At 37.8% G+C, this 16,153-nt stretch overlaps 1 protein-coding gene and 1 long non-coding RNA gene across 16 annotated transcripts in view; both read left to right on the top strand.

Annotated features, from left to right (window-relative positions):
* Window positions 1-16,153, top strand: part of MAGI2 (membrane associated guanylate kinase, WW and PDZ domain containing 2) — a 1,439,413-nt gene that overhangs the window by 150,071 nt on the left and 1,273,189 nt on the right. The window lies entirely within an intron of this gene.
* On the top strand, window positions 1,158-3,531 carry LOC116549994. Its single transcript, XR_004268190.1, has 2 exons — window positions 1,158-2,539; window positions 3,096-3,531. It is a non-coding gene; the product is annotated as an uncharacterized LOC116549994 (long non-coding RNA).

Here is a 16,153-nt window from a genome sequence, read left to right as displayed (position 1 = left end):
GCATGGTGGCACATGCCTGTAATCCCAGCTACTTGGGAGGCTGAGGCAGGAGAATTGCTTGAACCCAGGAGGCGGAGGTTGGAGTGAGCTGAGATCATGCTACTGCACTCCAGCCTTAAAAATACAGCAAGATTCCGCCTCAAAAAAAAAAAAAAAAAAAAGAAATCTAGTTTATACTACTATTATGAACAAAGTTGTGTTTTTAAAATGATGTGCTTAGAGTTGCAAATGTGAAGAATTTTGTATCACTTAGTAAACTTTGTGTTGCATGTGATAGAAAATCCAACTCAAACCAGCCTAAACAGTAAAAGTGATTTATTAGGTCACATAAGACAGCAGTCCAGGGATTGGTTAGGCTTTGTTCAATGTTCTAGTGATAAAATTAGAGCCCAGTTTCTTCATGTACATTTCATTTCTTTATCTGGGTTTCATTTTGAGGTACTTCTCTCTACCTGCCCCCAGAATTCTACCAAGAGGTCTCAGGGCTAAAACTTTTCTGGTTGGAGTGCATAAAAGAACAGCAAAATTTTGTTTTTATATATCCCAGTAAAAGTCACAGTATATCTTACGTATTTTGATTGGTCACATGTATAGCTTTATACTTCTCACTGTATTCAGGAAAATGGTCCAGATTGGTTGACTTAGAACTATCTCATCAGACTGAGGACCAGGAGTGTGAGAAAAATTGATCCTCAGGAGAAAGACTGAAATGCATGTAGGCAGGGAAGACTAATGTTTCTTAAGAAATAAACAACAGTCAAAATCCATTAAAACCCCTCTCAAGGATAATATTCCATGACTCTAGAGGACTTAATGAATGTGACATGTATAGAGTTCTGATAAGCAGTTTGTATTATATGGGTCAGAGAAATTTCCTGGTCATAGGACTTTTCTTTAAAGTGAAATATAAATAGGCCAGGCACGGTGGCTCACCCCTGTAATCCCAGCACTTTGGGAGGTCGAGGTGAGTGGATTACTTAAGGTCAAAAGTTTGAGACCAGCCTGACCAATATGGTGAAACCCTGTCTTCACAAAAAATACAAAAATTAGCAGGATGTGGTGGCACATTCCTATAGTTTCAGCTACTCAGAAGGCTGAGGTGGGAGAATTGCTTGAACCCAGGAAGTGAAGGCTGCAGTGAGCAAAGATCAGGCCACTGCACTCCAGCATGGCAACAGAGTGAGACCTCACACACACAAAAAAAAGTAAATTAAATAACGTAAATAATGTGTCTAAATTGTCTAGCACAATAAGTAGAACAAAGTATGAACATTTATCTTATTAGTAGGTTGATTTAAAGAACTTCAAAAATAAAATGTAAGCTAACAGTTCTCTTAACAAGGGCTTTTGTAAACAAATAGAATTGGCTCCCCTTACTATCTTTATCCTTGTTTTTATAATTTTTTGTATCTTATTTAAGTTGGTCTAAATTATTCCAACAATTTAGACAATGCCAAAATTTAATCAATTGTACCATGTGAAGTTGGAAATTAGTCATTCAATTTAATTCACTTCTTCTTTCTCTCAGAGAGAGAAAGAAAGGGAGTGAGGGAGGGAGAGAGGGAGGGAAAAGAGAGAGATTGAGTCAGAAAGAAAGAGGAATAGTTCTACTTATCAAGCACTCTACTAGGTATTAGACATACGATTTCAGAAATCTAATTACAATTGGAGTTGATGTTTCAGAAAAGAAAGTTTGCCTACTTCTTGTGTATTTTTTTCATTGCCACAGCAAGCTTACAAAGGCTTACAAAAAATAATAATTTTAGTAGCAGCATGCTTGTGTCCTGATAAGCCCCAAATATATTCTGTGAGCCACATAGTTTTACTTAAAACAATCTTTAGAGAGAGGGGAAAAGAGGAAGTTTATAATTGAATTTTCTCTTACATGTTTAAAATGTATTATTTAGAAAATATTCCATGTAATAAAAAAATTGACTTCACCAAAACTCTCCCAAGATATTTAAAAATGTCCCTTTACAAAGGACTAGCAGTATTGCATTCAAGCTAAAGGGAAGAAGGCAGTAGGTGGAGGTGGGGGGAGGGCGCCTGCATAGTGCAGCTGCGACTTTGCTGTTACTGCACCATCGGCTGCTACTCCACCTTCTGATACAAACTAGCTAAGACCTTTATCCAGGTTCAAGGAGATCGCAACACTTACATTTTGACAGTGCTCTTCAAGCCATTCACTCATCTTCCAAGAACTATTTTCTGTGCACACTTTTTGCCAAGCACTTCTCTAGAGCACAGTAGTTAATATGTGAGACGAAAATTTAGGAACTTCGTATTTGGAGAGAGACAGGGTAATTACACACAATAAGCAAGATGAATAAGTAAATTCTATGTTATTAGTTAAGAATTCAAAGCCAAAAAAATGAGAGGCGGAAGTTGGAGTGTGTAGGCCAGGTTATGTTGCAGTATTAGATAGACTACACAAGCAAAACTGAAGGGTGACTTACGAGTACAGATGGAAAATCAGCAAGTGGGCAAGTAACAGAGGTTTCCGGGGGGGAGCATTTCAGGTACAACAGCCCTAGCAAATGTAAGGTTGATTCTCTGTAAGGTTTATTGCTGAATTTAAAATGAGGAAACTGAGGCCTGCATGAGAACAATTAGATGCCAGTTTATTCGGCTCCTGGGCGAGGTTCTACGGTCCAGGGAAAGGGGGCCAGAGAAGTTGCGCCTGACTCCTCTCAGGTGTGGGGTTACATAGGGAGGGAAGGCACTCTGATTGGCTGTGGAGGAACAGGACGTGGACATGGCAAGCTGCTACAGGTAGGTAGGCGGGATTTCCGGTGGGCAGGCTGGACAGGGCAATGCGCTATTGGGCAGGGTTTGGAGGGGCTTCTTTTAAATTTTGGTGGGGTTCTTCAACAGCTGGCTAGGTGCTGAGTGCAGAGTTTAGTGATGAGTGCAGATCCTGGTGCTGAGTGCAGAGGGGATTTCCAACGGCGGGCTAGGTGCCGAGTGCAGAGTTTAGTGTTGAGTGCAGAGGTGGGCTTGGCGAAGCTAGATGCTGAGTGGTGACATAATTTTCAGGTGTGGAGAGGGATGGGCGTGTCGGAGCTCCCTGTGAGGCAACCAGCCTTATAGCAAAGATCATGACTTGGGAGTTCCGGAGCATGGAGGCCAGTGTGGTTGGAGTCTAGTGAGACAAAAATTGGAAGGAAGATCAAGAAGGAATGGGTGGGTGGGGAGATCATCTAGGACTTGGCATGACTTGTCTTGTCTTGTGCCCTGACATGACATGACTCAGATTGTCTCAGCTTGGATTGATTGACATGCCTTGACTTGACTTATCCTAGCTTGACTTGAATTTACTTGACATAATTTTCCATTGAAGAGTCTTATAAAGGTTTAGCTTTTACTCTGAGTGAGATGAGAGTTTTAGGGTTTTGAACAGAAGAGTGACTTGACCTTAATGTGAATTAAATAGACTCCCTGTGGCTGCCTTGTGAGAAAAATAGGAGAGGTTTATACTGGAATGTTAGCAATAGAGGCGATAGGAGGTGATATTCTGGATATACAAATTTTTAAAATAGAGACAAAGGATTTGCTAATGGACCAGATATGAGATATCACAACAAGAGAGAAGGCAAGAATGACTTCAAGATTTTTTGTCAGAGCAGCTTTTGATACAGAGTTGTCTTTTACTGAAATGGGAAAGGCTGTGTAAGTGTACATTAGGAGAGGGGAAATGGTTACACATTTGTTTTTGATAATGTTAAATTTGAGGTGTTTATTGAACAGTCACGAACTGTGGGAATATGAGTTTGACATAAATGGAAAATGGACTGGCTGGAGATTTACATTTGAGAATTATCTGCTTGTAGATGGTATGTGAAGCTATGAGAATTGATGAAATATCCAATAAAACAGTAAAGGGAGATAAAGGCAGGTGGTGGTGGGAGGAGGAGGAAAGGGATGGGAAGATAAGAAGCAAAGGAACCTACAGTGAAATGCTATTCTGAGGTCCTGGAAGTCAGCCGAAGGGGATATTGAATCTGGAACAGGCTTGTCCAACCCATGGCCCACAGGCCACATGCAGCCTGGGACAACTTCGAATGCAGCCCAACACAAATTCATAAATTTTCCTTTTTTTTTTTTTTCTTTGAGACAGAGTTTTGCTCTTGTTGCCCTGGCTGGAGTATAGTGGGGCAATCTCGGTTCACCACAACCTTTGCCTCCTGGGTTCAAGCAGTTCTCCTGCCTCAGCCTCCTGAGTGGCTGGGATCACAGGCATGTGCCACCACGCCTAATTTTTTGTTTGTTTTATTTGGTTTTAATAGGGATGGAGGTTTCTCCATTTTGGTCAGGCTAGTCTCAAACTCCTGACCTCAGGTGATCCATCTGCCTCGGCCTCCCAAAGTGTTGGGATTACAGGCATGAGCCACCATGCTTGTCCCACAAATTAATAAATTTTCTTAAAACACCATGAGAATTTTTTGGCGATTTATTTTGAGCTCATCAGCTATTATTAGTGTTAGTATATTTTATGTGTGGCCCAAGACAATTCTTCCAACGTGGTCCAGGGAAGCCAAAAGATTGGACATCCCTGATCTAGAGGCCTGACCTAATTCAAATGCTGGTGTTAGACTGTATGAGATGGGACCTGAGAATTGATGATTGGCAAGATAGGGGTCATTGGTGATCTTTTATGAGCAGTTTTGATGGTAAAGGAAAATTGTAATTGGAGAGAGGCCAGGAAAATATTCAAGTAGGAAAATTGAAAATTGTGATCAGAAGAATTTGTTGGGGGTGGTTTTATTGTAAAGAGAGAAATAAAAACAGGACAAGTACCTGAAGTGGGGAGTGAAATGGAGAGGGGTGTGTGTGTGTGTGTGTTTTAAAGTGAAGGAATATGGGAATACTTCTTCTTGTAATAATGATCAGATAACAAAGAGGTAAATGTAGTACTGCTGTAGAAAGGCAAGAATATCAGTTGAAGTGATTGGTCTCAACTAGGGTCACAATTTGCTCAGTGATACATTTAACTTGATATAGGGTCAAAGGTACAAATGAATAGATAAATGTTCTGTGGAATGTTTGGGAATTCTTTTCTGGTTGGTTCCTTTATTCCAGTGAAATTGGAAACAAGAACACCAGCTTGATTTGCTAATGACTTCCTTCCCATCTGTTCTCTGCTTCACCAACTCCCTCTTTAATACTTACCTAATAATTTAGTTTATTACCCTTCTGAGGCTCAAAGATTCATCCCTGAATTAAATACATAGGAATTTCCTAGAATATTTGTTAAAATGCAGGTCCCTGGATCCCAGGCATTCCAAATTATTTCCAGGTAGGAGAGTTCAGGAATAGGAATGTTTAGCAAGCTTTCCTGGTGACTCTGATGCACACTAAATTTTGAACACCCACTTCCCTTTCCCTCTTTTAGTTGCTTCAATAATAAATGTTTTATGTTCTTTCATCCCTCCATGGATTGATGTATATTTATAATACTTTCATCTGTACTTAGTAGAGAATTTTGTACACAAAAATGCATTTGAATATTTAACACTTATGTAGATTTGTGTTTCTTTCTTTCTTTTTTTTTTTTTTTGAGGCAGAGTCTCCCTCTGTCTCCCAGGCTGGAGTGCTGTGGCATGATCTCAGCTAGCTGCAATCTCTGCCTCTCAGGTTCAAGCAATTCTTCTACCTCAGCTTCCTGAGTAGCTGGGACTACAGACTTGTGCCACCACACCCGGCTAATTTTATTTTTTTGGTAGAAATAAGGTTTTACCATGTTGTCCAGGCTGGTCTTGAACTCCTGATCTCAGATTACCTGCCTGCCTTGGCCTCACAAATTGTTGGGATTACAGGTGTGAGCCACCATGCCTGGCTTGATGCAGATATTTTTCTAATCATAGTCTTTCCTGATTACATTTGAGAGAGACTAAAGAAACATCTCCATAGTGATGAGCACAAGCTTACATAAGGGATTTTTTTTCTAGATACTAAACATCAAAACAATGAAAGACCTGATAAGTTAAATTTTATGTCATAGTTTAATCATGCTGTCACAGCAGCATGCAAACTAAATGCTTAAAGACAGATTATATTCCGTGTCTAGTGAAACTAAGTTTTCACTAGTGTTTAGTGTTCTTCTGAACACTGTTCTCCTTCAGTGTTGTCACTGAAGCTTTCCAATAAAAGAAGTTCATGTCTCATGCTATGTATGCTGAGTCTTTAAGAAATGTTCAATAACAGAAAATTGAATGGAATAACTCTACATATTTTAATTTAAAAGCACACCTCTAAATCCAATACATATATTTTAAATGTCACCATAGGAAATTTAAGGATTAAATTAAATTTCAGCCAAAACAGAAACAAAAACAGAATCTCTAAACTAGTTTCTTCCTGCAACACAAATCTTGAAAGATTTATCTATCTGTATTGCCTTTATTCTTCTTCCATTCTACATGTTATAATCTCTGTAATAATCAGAGTTTATATCACACATGTTGAGACTGTTAGGTAAAAGAAAAAATACATTAGAATTGAATTAAGCCAGGCAGCAAAGAAAAACATTTACAAAATACAAGTGATTATCACAAGAAAATTGTACTGCAAATACCATTATATATATCTTTGGGGACATACCTTCAGTATATTTAAAGATAGAAGAATGTAGAAGAGAGAACAAAGAGGAGAGGTTAGAATGAAATAATTTTAACTGAGGCTTTGTTTTTCTTTTCCAGTGAATAATTTTGTTTTTTAATCAGGGTAAAGTTTTAAAAACTTTGAATTAATTCTGAGGTTATTAGTATTCTAGACAATTTTCAAAGATATTGTAAAGCATTTATTTCTCACTGCTGTTTCTACTCTTCTCTGATTTAATGTAACCCTTAAAAAAAAAAAGAAAAGAAATGATTATTACCATACAGCTGACTTGTCTAACCTCTGAGAGTAATTCTTCACATACTTAGTAAATGCCCAACAGAAATGAGATCAGGTAGAAATAATTCAAATTGTTCTTACTTGCTTAATAATTTCTTTAAGTCATGTTCTTTGTATTATGATTCCAGAAATATGTTTCCAAATTACTTTAAGCAATTAGAGGTTTAGTGTTCACCTGTCTCAATAGATATGCCCCTATTTTTTTATTTGTTTGTGGACATGAATACCTTTCTGCCAGTTGAAGAGGGAGTTGAAATTACAGCACCAGCAGGCAATTTCTTGGACAAATTAGTATTTGGGCCACTAATTTGGAGTCAGGGAAGAATGTTTATTGCACTATTGAACTCACTCATGCTTCCATAGCCAAAGATTGCACAGGAGGCCACTGTCCTGGGAAACACTCCAAGAGAAGCTATACACCTTCTGTTTTGAGTCACTTGTCTCTGTACTGAGAACACATGTTGGTGTTCAAAGAGAAAGAGCAGAATCTATTTCATAAGAGCAGTGGGAAAATTTAGCTACATGTGTTGGCAACGTCAATATTTCCATGACAATGTCTGTATGAAACATAACAGTTTGTCTATTTCCTATTAAAATCATTTCAATATTATTTTATAATGCTAAACACTATTTTTTCACATACACAGCATTCAATAAATATAGTAATACAATTTTATCTCACATGCCATCCTGAAGTGGACCCATTTTCTTTCATCTGACTCATAACCAGGTTCCAATCCCAGCTTCCCAGAGATAATGGGTATAATTTGAAAAAAACTATTTAGCCTTATTTTTCTGTAGGAATGTGAGACCAAACTCAGCAATTTCTATGCCGGTTAAAGAGGGAAAGACTGAACTGGCCTTACAGCCATATTTCCTTTCATATTTCACAGTAAGGGAATTTCTAATCTTCAATTTAAAATAATAATATTCCAAAGTTGTTTCAATAAAATGTTTACCCAGGTATTGACTATACTGATAGTTTAACGCTGTAAAGAATCCCAATAGGAGGAGACTTTGGCTTTCAAATCTCTTATAATGTAATGTTCCATTCCAGCCTGCATTCTTTTAACCAGAAAGCAATATCTAGGTTAAGAATCTAGGATTTCCACTTGAAACCAAGAGTCAGAGGTCGCAGTGAGCCACCACTGCACTCTAGCCTGGATGACAAAGCAAGACTCTGCCTCAAAAATGATGATGGTAATAATAGTAACAATAATAATCATTGCTGAATCTGTGTGAATCTGTTTTGAAACAAGGTGAAAATGAGGGTGGAGATTTAAACAGGGCTTAATCTCCTCTCTGGATTAGTAATGTAAACCAAAAATAAGCCCCTCAACTGACTGAATGGACCCTGTTCTTGGCCAATGGGATCCCAAAGAAACCTGAAAAACTGGTTTAGGCCATGATGGGAAGGGTGGTGTCAGGTCAGACAAGTCTTATTGTACCCTCCTTCCTTTGGAGTTTAGACACAACTGACCAGCATTATTAACATTAAAACAGAGATCTTTTTTTTCTTCCTTTTTTTTTTTTTTTTTTTTGTATTTTTTTAGTGGAGATGGGGTTTCACCATGTTGGCCAGGCTGGACTCAAACTCCTGACCTCAGGTGATCCGTCCACCTTGGCCTCCCTAAGTGCTGAGATTACAGGTGTGAGCTGCTCTACCCAGTCAAAGCAGAGATCTTAAAACTGACAAAACAGATTCCTTGTAGCAATAAGATATCAAATTCCAATCTGATTCTGGCATAGCATCACATGACAGATAACAGGCTTGAAGGAAATCACAGTGTTTTACCCCAACATATATTTCTTTGACATATTCTGAAATGGTCCTGCAAAGCTGTCTCTCATGAGACAAATTTGTTTTTGGTAGAGAATCTCTTTCCCTTACTAGCTGTTTTCTAGAGAGTTTGACACCTTTTAAGGTCTGATAGGAGACATTCACCATCTATTCTCTCTGAAGCCTGCCACCTGGAGGCTTCATCTCCATGGCGAGAACCCTGGCTGCCACAACCCCCTTGTCTAAACTGAAGCATTTCTTTATGCTGAATTCAACTCTTCAGGTGGGGCTTAACTCTTTCAACCAATTGCCAGTCGAGAAGTCTTTAAATCTACCTATGACCTGGAAACCCCCTACACCGCCCACCCTTGCTTGGAGACGTCCTGCCTTTCTGACCCAAACTAATGCACAACTTACATATAGCAACTTATATCTTTACCTGTAACTTCTGTCTCCCAAAAACGTATAAAACAAAGCTGTAACCCAACCACCCTGGGCACACATTCTCAGGACCTCCTGAGGCTGTGTCATGGGCTGTAGTCCTCAACCTTGGCAAAATAAATCTCTAAATTGATTGAAAAAAAAAAAAAAACAAAGAATCTAGGATTCTGACATTTATCTTAAACCCTCATCCAGGTTCCTGATCATATCATATGCTCGGTATTTCTTTTTGCTGGCAATAAAGGTAAAGAAATCCAATTACATCTACTTTTTTCTTAGATAAAGGTGACAATAGAGGAAAGCCATTTTCCCATAGGTAATGCAGGTAGGGATGGAGGAAAAGCAGACCTGTCAGACAGCTATTTTCTACCAGCCTCACACAATTTGCATTCCAGGGAAAGCCTCTGGCAAAACCTCTCACTTAATCCGTATCCTAATTCTTCACCTAGACTCCTCAGGATCACTAACTCTGGAAATAACTTCTAGATCTTGTTAGCAATTAAGGGGTTCAATTATTCTATGACTCTTTTTAGAATATATCTTAAAACTGCATCCATCTGGGCCCACTAGGTTTAACTATGATTTTATACTGCTGTTTTGAGAACAATTGCTGATAAAGCATTTGTTCAGAATCACCTAGAGTAAGGCACTGCGTGATACCACACTTCTCACTAACTCCTCAATAACAGTCCATTTTGTTCTAAGGCAGATTGTAATTTCCCTGGCACTCCTGCTGCTCAGTATAAGTTATTATATTTTTGTGAGGTACCCTCAGAAGGCGTTTGCAGGATAAACTCATCCTGGCAGCCTCAAAATTCAAGCATAGAGCAGTAGGCTCAACATTTTTCTTCATAAACCAAAGAAAAGCATTCAAAGATTTACATGGAGATTCAGTTCTGAGAACAGCTTTGAATACTTCATAGAATCTCAAGTAGGTATGCACAGCAAATGCTTACAATATCCCTGAAGTGTCATAGTTCATTGTTTACATTTAGACTGACTATGGAAAGTTTGAAATACATACCACTTCATAAGATTTATGCAAAAATGAAAGAAAAAAATGCTGCATCATGACAAGGTAAAGTTCAACAGAGACAAATTCAAGTTGACATATTGAAGTTCAAATGCTCATCTATGCAAATATTACAGAAAGAATTTGAAAGTAAAAATGTAGATCTATGGTTTCATGTCAAATCAAAAAAGCAGCCAGGTACAGTGGCTCACACTGGTAATCTCAATACTTTTGAGGGATGAGGTGGAAGAATCACTTAAGCCTAAGAGTTTGAGACCAGCCTGAACAACATATGAAGACCCCTATCTTAACCAAAAAATAATAATAATTTTAAAAAGCCAGATGTGGTGGCATCTGCCTGTGGTCCCAGCTATTCCAGAGGCTGAAGTGGAAGGATCACTTGAGCTCAGATGGTCAAGACTGCAGTGAGTCATGACTGTGCCACTGCACTCCAGCCTGGGCAACAGAGGAAGACACCCCCACCCTGCCTTGTCTCAAAACAACAACAACAAAGATACTACAGGAATATGTAGTTCAATTTCTTAAGCCTTCCATATGCCTCACCAAAGGAGTTTTAGCTCTTATTTGTTTACTTGTTACTTACATACTTACATAGGGTCTCACTCTGACACCCAGGTTGGAGTGGCATGATCATATCTCACTGCAGCTTCAAATACCTGGGCTCAAGGGATCCTCTTGTGTTAGCCTCCTGAGTAGCTGGGAGTACAGGCATGTGCCACCATGCTTGGAGAATTTATTTTTATTTTATTTTTATTTTTCGTAGAGAGAGTCTTACTGTTTTCTCTAGGCAGGTCTGAAATTCCTGGTCAAGCAATCTTCTGCCTTGGCCTCCCAAAGTGCTGGGAGTACAGGTATGAGCCAACATGACCAGTTTGGATTCCTTTTAAAATAGTTATCTTATTTGAGAGTAAAAACCAAAATATGGAAAATGCTTAAAGATCAAAATGAGATAATGAAGAGTTAACTGGTCAAATTAGTTCTAACATCAATATAGTAATTCACATCAAAGAGATAAGAATAAACATCATGAGAGAGTAAGGTATACAGCAGTGTTCTCCCATTGGGATCTTAATTAGTCAAATACCACTTCAAGTGTTATAGCCATTATTATTTACCTCATTTAATGTGGTTAGAAACTCAATACAATCCAGAGAAGAATCAATTTTTAAAATAAAGCTTCCAATGAAGAAAACAAACAAGATCTGTTGAAGTGACTGAGCTCATACTCTGAAAATTACATGCATATATATGTATGCTTTACTATTAATACTTATGTATGATTTTTTTGAAAAATCTGCTGTACTAGGCTGACATCAGTCCCCCAAATTCTGTCTTTAAGAACTGACAGCTCTTAACCAGAGGGCCAAGAAAATGATAATATAAGATAATGTCTCTCTCATTTAAACCTCCATCTCTGTATTTTCTCTCTTGACATTTCCTCATCCCTATTTTCCCATGCTGATTTGCATCATCACTCTATAGTGATGGGAAAGTTGTTTGTAAGTACTCTGTGAAGTTACAGATAACTTTCTGCATAGAGTCTGATCATGCACTAAACTTCCAATACCCAGACACATAAGCACTGTGGCCTTTCCTGGTTGATACCATTAAACATTCCCTGATGACATGGCTCAGGTGTGCAGAAGGAGTGTGACTTCTTTAGGAAACTTTAAAGGAAACTTTAAAGGAAAGTTTAATGCTTTCCTTTCAATATCATGCGGACTCTAGGATTTTGAAGTTAAGGGCTCAGATTGGCTTCTCAATGTTTGCCCCACTGAGAGATGGCCATAGCACTTGAGAGGGAATTAGAGCGGTGCTTCACTGTAACATCTTCCTCGTTTGACGTTCAGTGCTCAGCAGCAGTGTCTGGCAGCGTAAATCTAGGGATTTCTTTTTAGCCTTAGAAAACCAGAAAGGAAGAGCTGAGCTCAGACTAAATCATGAAAGTTTTCAACTTATCTACATGATCACTATCCAGGGTTCATCACACTAGAATGAAGTATAAAGAGGAAAATGCTATGTATATCTGGAGTTTTTCCAAGAATATGGCCAAATTATCTTTCTGGCAGTTTTAGGATAGCAGATTTCAACCCTGCCTCTCCCATCACCAAAGTATCTAAGGTTGAAAAAACTGTAATATAAGTAGCAATGTTCATAAACCCCCTGATTATTAATATAATACAAATACAATATAATACAAATACTCTATCCTGCCTCTCCTAGCTCCCACTTGGTTTATGATTTAGTGATTTGGTTATTGAATACCTTGAATAATTTAACGTAACTCTCTGTAGGTAACTGCTTTAACCTCTGGAAATCTACACACACACACACACACACACACAGACACACACACCCCAGTTTAAAATTGGCACTTTAGAAACTCACCTGCCAGTTAATTATTGCTTAAGATCTTATTACACTATAATTTTACCACAGTTAACCTTTGGCGAGAACTGGTGGTGTCAATAAAAAGGCATGAATGGAGATTCTGTCCCTCTCTCTGCCTCCTCATCTGCCAAGAAGGCCAATCTTCATGACCAATTTTTTTGACTATCATATAGACAGGATATATGAGACAGACAAAAATACATATGTATACTTACATGTGTTTATGTATTTGTTCTCTAAGACTGAAGGTGATATGATCTAGCAACACATTAACCACGTATTTCAGAGTTATTTTAGATGAAATGCAAGACGAGCTGACCTTAATGTCATTCCTAATTATATTAGCCCATAAACAACATGAGGTCTTATCTCTGGGCCATCAGTTCATGATGTGACATACTAGCCAGTGGCAGTTAGTTAGAGTAAATATTTTATGGGAAGATTAAGTGATATGGTAAACATTGTCAGAGATCAATAATGGATTTTCAGTCATTAAATCATCTGATAACAAAATCAACAAACCAATTCAAACAAACCACCTTTAAATTCTTTTTTTTTCTTTTTTTTATTGCATTTTAGGTTTTGGGGTACATGTGAAGAACATGCAAGATGGTTGCATAGATACACACATGGCAGTGTGATTTGCTGCCTTCCTCCCTGTTACCTATATCTGGCATTTCCCGCCATGCTATCTCTCTCCAACTCCCCACCGCCTGCTGTCCCTCCCCTTTTCCCCCTGACAGATCCCAGTGTGTGATGCTCCCTTCCCTGTGTCCACCTTTAAATTCTGAGCATCACTGCTAATTTGAGCTTTAATGTATGTCTTCTTATGTACTAAAATTCTATCAGAAGTATGTTTTCTAGGTTTATGCTTTAAAATAAACTTAGATTAATGAAAACACTTTGTCACAGATGATTGTTTTCTAGAAATCCTATAATGAACGAAATGATATGTAACTGGCATCATTATTTTAATCTGTTAGCTTAATATCCCAAAGTACTGAAGTGTTTAAAAATAATACTTAAAAATTATCAAATGTATGCTTTCTATAGGAAGGGTATTTTTTTTAAGTTTTTTTTTTTTATTTAAATGGCTTTTGGGGTACAAGTGGTTTTTGGTCATATGGATGGATTGTATAGTAAAGTTTGAGATTTTAGTGCATGGGTCACCCAGGTAGTGTACATTGTATCCCAAATGTAGCTTTTTGTCCCTCATTCCACTTCCACCCTCCCTCTGCTGAGTCTCTAAACCAGGAAAGATATTTAAAGGAACTTGTGTGTGGTACTTAATTATAAATGGCAATCATAAATTATTTGTCTGTGGGACTCTATCAAACTTTGCTAAGTTTGGGGTTTAATGGACTCTGAAGAAATATTGGAAATATTTTTATATAGTTTATTAATGTTTAAACAGTATGATTCATGTGTAATTAAAATGATATTGGCTAGTGACTACCAGTAGATCCTCTAATATCTTTATCAAGTGTGTGCTGTAGCAAAGATATATCTATTTTGTCAGGGAAATTAAAGTATGATGCTTCAGTTGCAATGTGGTGTTTTATGTTGGGGCACTCAAAAGTAGTGTAGCTGTGTTGTCATAAGATCATGCTGCTTCCATTGTCAAGTACTATTCCGAAAGTCTCTGATCCTCTAATCATGCCTGCTACTGACGGCCAAAATTCTCTTTCTAAAACCCCTACCTGATTTTCTTGACCCTAAGATTACTAATCTGTAATAGCTTCCCAATGCTTACTACATGAGTTTTACATCTTTTAGCATCTCCTGTGAAAAGCTCAACTTAGAAAATCAATGTTTAGAAAAGATTGTTGAAGGCACATGTTTTTCATCAACTTTAAATGTATACTACACCCTCCCCCTGGCCCCCGTCAGATCCCCAGAAGGCTGCCTGAACCCATCAATTTATCCCCTACTGGAATCTTCGGGTATTTCACTGTTAAGCCCTTAGCTTGTGCAGAAGGGAATACTGTAATGGATAAAAGATACCCACCTGCTGCTATGCTAGCTGTAAAATGCTTCTGGAGATATTATTGATTACTTCCCCTATAGAAAACAATATGCATATTGTCCTTTTTATTTAATGCAGAGAATATTTTTTGGCCCTAAGAAGATGGATATTCTAAAAAACTGAATGTCTTCCAACTATCTTGCCTGTTTCTCTTTATATCCTAGCTCCAGAAAGATTAAAATTAACCTCAATCATTGTTGATTCTTATGGTTACTATATTTTACTGACTGTATTAGGCCATTCTCGCATTGCTATAAACAAATACCTGAGCCTGAGTAATTTTTTTTTTTAAAGAATTTTAATTGGCTCATGATTCTGCAGGCTATACAGGAAACATAACAGCATCTCCTAGTGAGGCCTCAGGAAGCTGCCAATCATTGCAGAAGGTGAAGCGAGGAAAAGGCACATCCCATGGTGATGTCTCCAAGTTTTCACTTCTTATATTTTCGCTAGTCCTGTAGAACTAGGGCCCTACTCATTCTAAATTCACTACCTCACTCTAACTTGATCACCTTTTTAAATACCCTGTTTCCAAATACAGCCACATTATGAGATACTGGGGGTTAGGACTTCAACATATGAATTTTGGGGCAGACACAATGTAGCCCCAAGTAAAGACTGTGCTTAATTTATCTACCTAGCCCTAACTTTTAACTCAGTTTCTGCCATATAATAGAAACAATAAATATTTGCTAATGAATGCTATATTAATGAAAAAATTACTATTTGTAACACTGTATTTTAAAATGTTTTTCATGTAATAAATTATAAAAACACTGGCAGGGTTTTTGGGTGTTACAGAACAGCCATAACACTGTCTTTCACTAGCTTGTTCCTAAAAGAACGTAGCTCCCCAAGTTGGGAACTTTGATTGCAATTTTGTTATGCTGCCACCAAGTGACACTTGATGAAACTGTTCTTGTTCTGAAGAATCTCAGCTTTTACTGAGATTGAAGACTGTGAATCTCTCTTAAAAACTCTCAAAGACCCAATTTTAACGTTTTTGCATTTTAAAAATAAATTGCCCTCACTAAAACAACAATGCAATCAAATATCGAAGAAAAATTCATAGGTAATTATAGCAAATATTTTTAAACTAAGAATAGACAGTATTCATGGTTCTCTGATAAAATGCTGATGTGCTAGATATAAAAAACAAACCACAACTTATATTCAACTTTGATTTTGGCCACAAACATAAGTCCATTCAGGAAGATACACAGGTTTTAGTCCTTACTCAGCTTACAAAGAGACAGAAAGGTATTTGCAGTTTTTCTAATGGAGAGAAATGGTGTTTTCCCTTAAATTTTGACTTTGAATGTACCAGGGAATTTCTGTTGTAAATATTAACTTGCTGATTCCCACCTGAGGAAAGTTAAGTGAAAGCCGTGCTGAGATAGTACTTCAAACCTGTCCTTTCCCCTCATTTGCCTAGCTATTCATTTTGCCTCAGGCAATAAATATCGCCACTCAAAGAGGTCTTCCCTGACCACTTATCTAAAAAATACCTCACCAAACGCAGTTATTCTCTATCAATAATATCACAACACTTATTTTTCTGGATTTCTACTCTTCAGTTAATGCT

Source organism: Sapajus apella, unplaced genomic scaffold (assembly GCF_009761245.1).
Source record: "Sapajus apella isolate SASKATOON/1434 unplaced genomic scaffold, GSC_monkey_1.0 scaffold7, whole genome shotgun sequence".
Lineage (NCBI taxonomy): Eukaryota > Metazoa > Chordata > Mammalia > Primates > Cebidae > Sapajus > Sapajus apella.
This window is presented reverse-complemented; position numbering and strand designations above follow the sequence as displayed.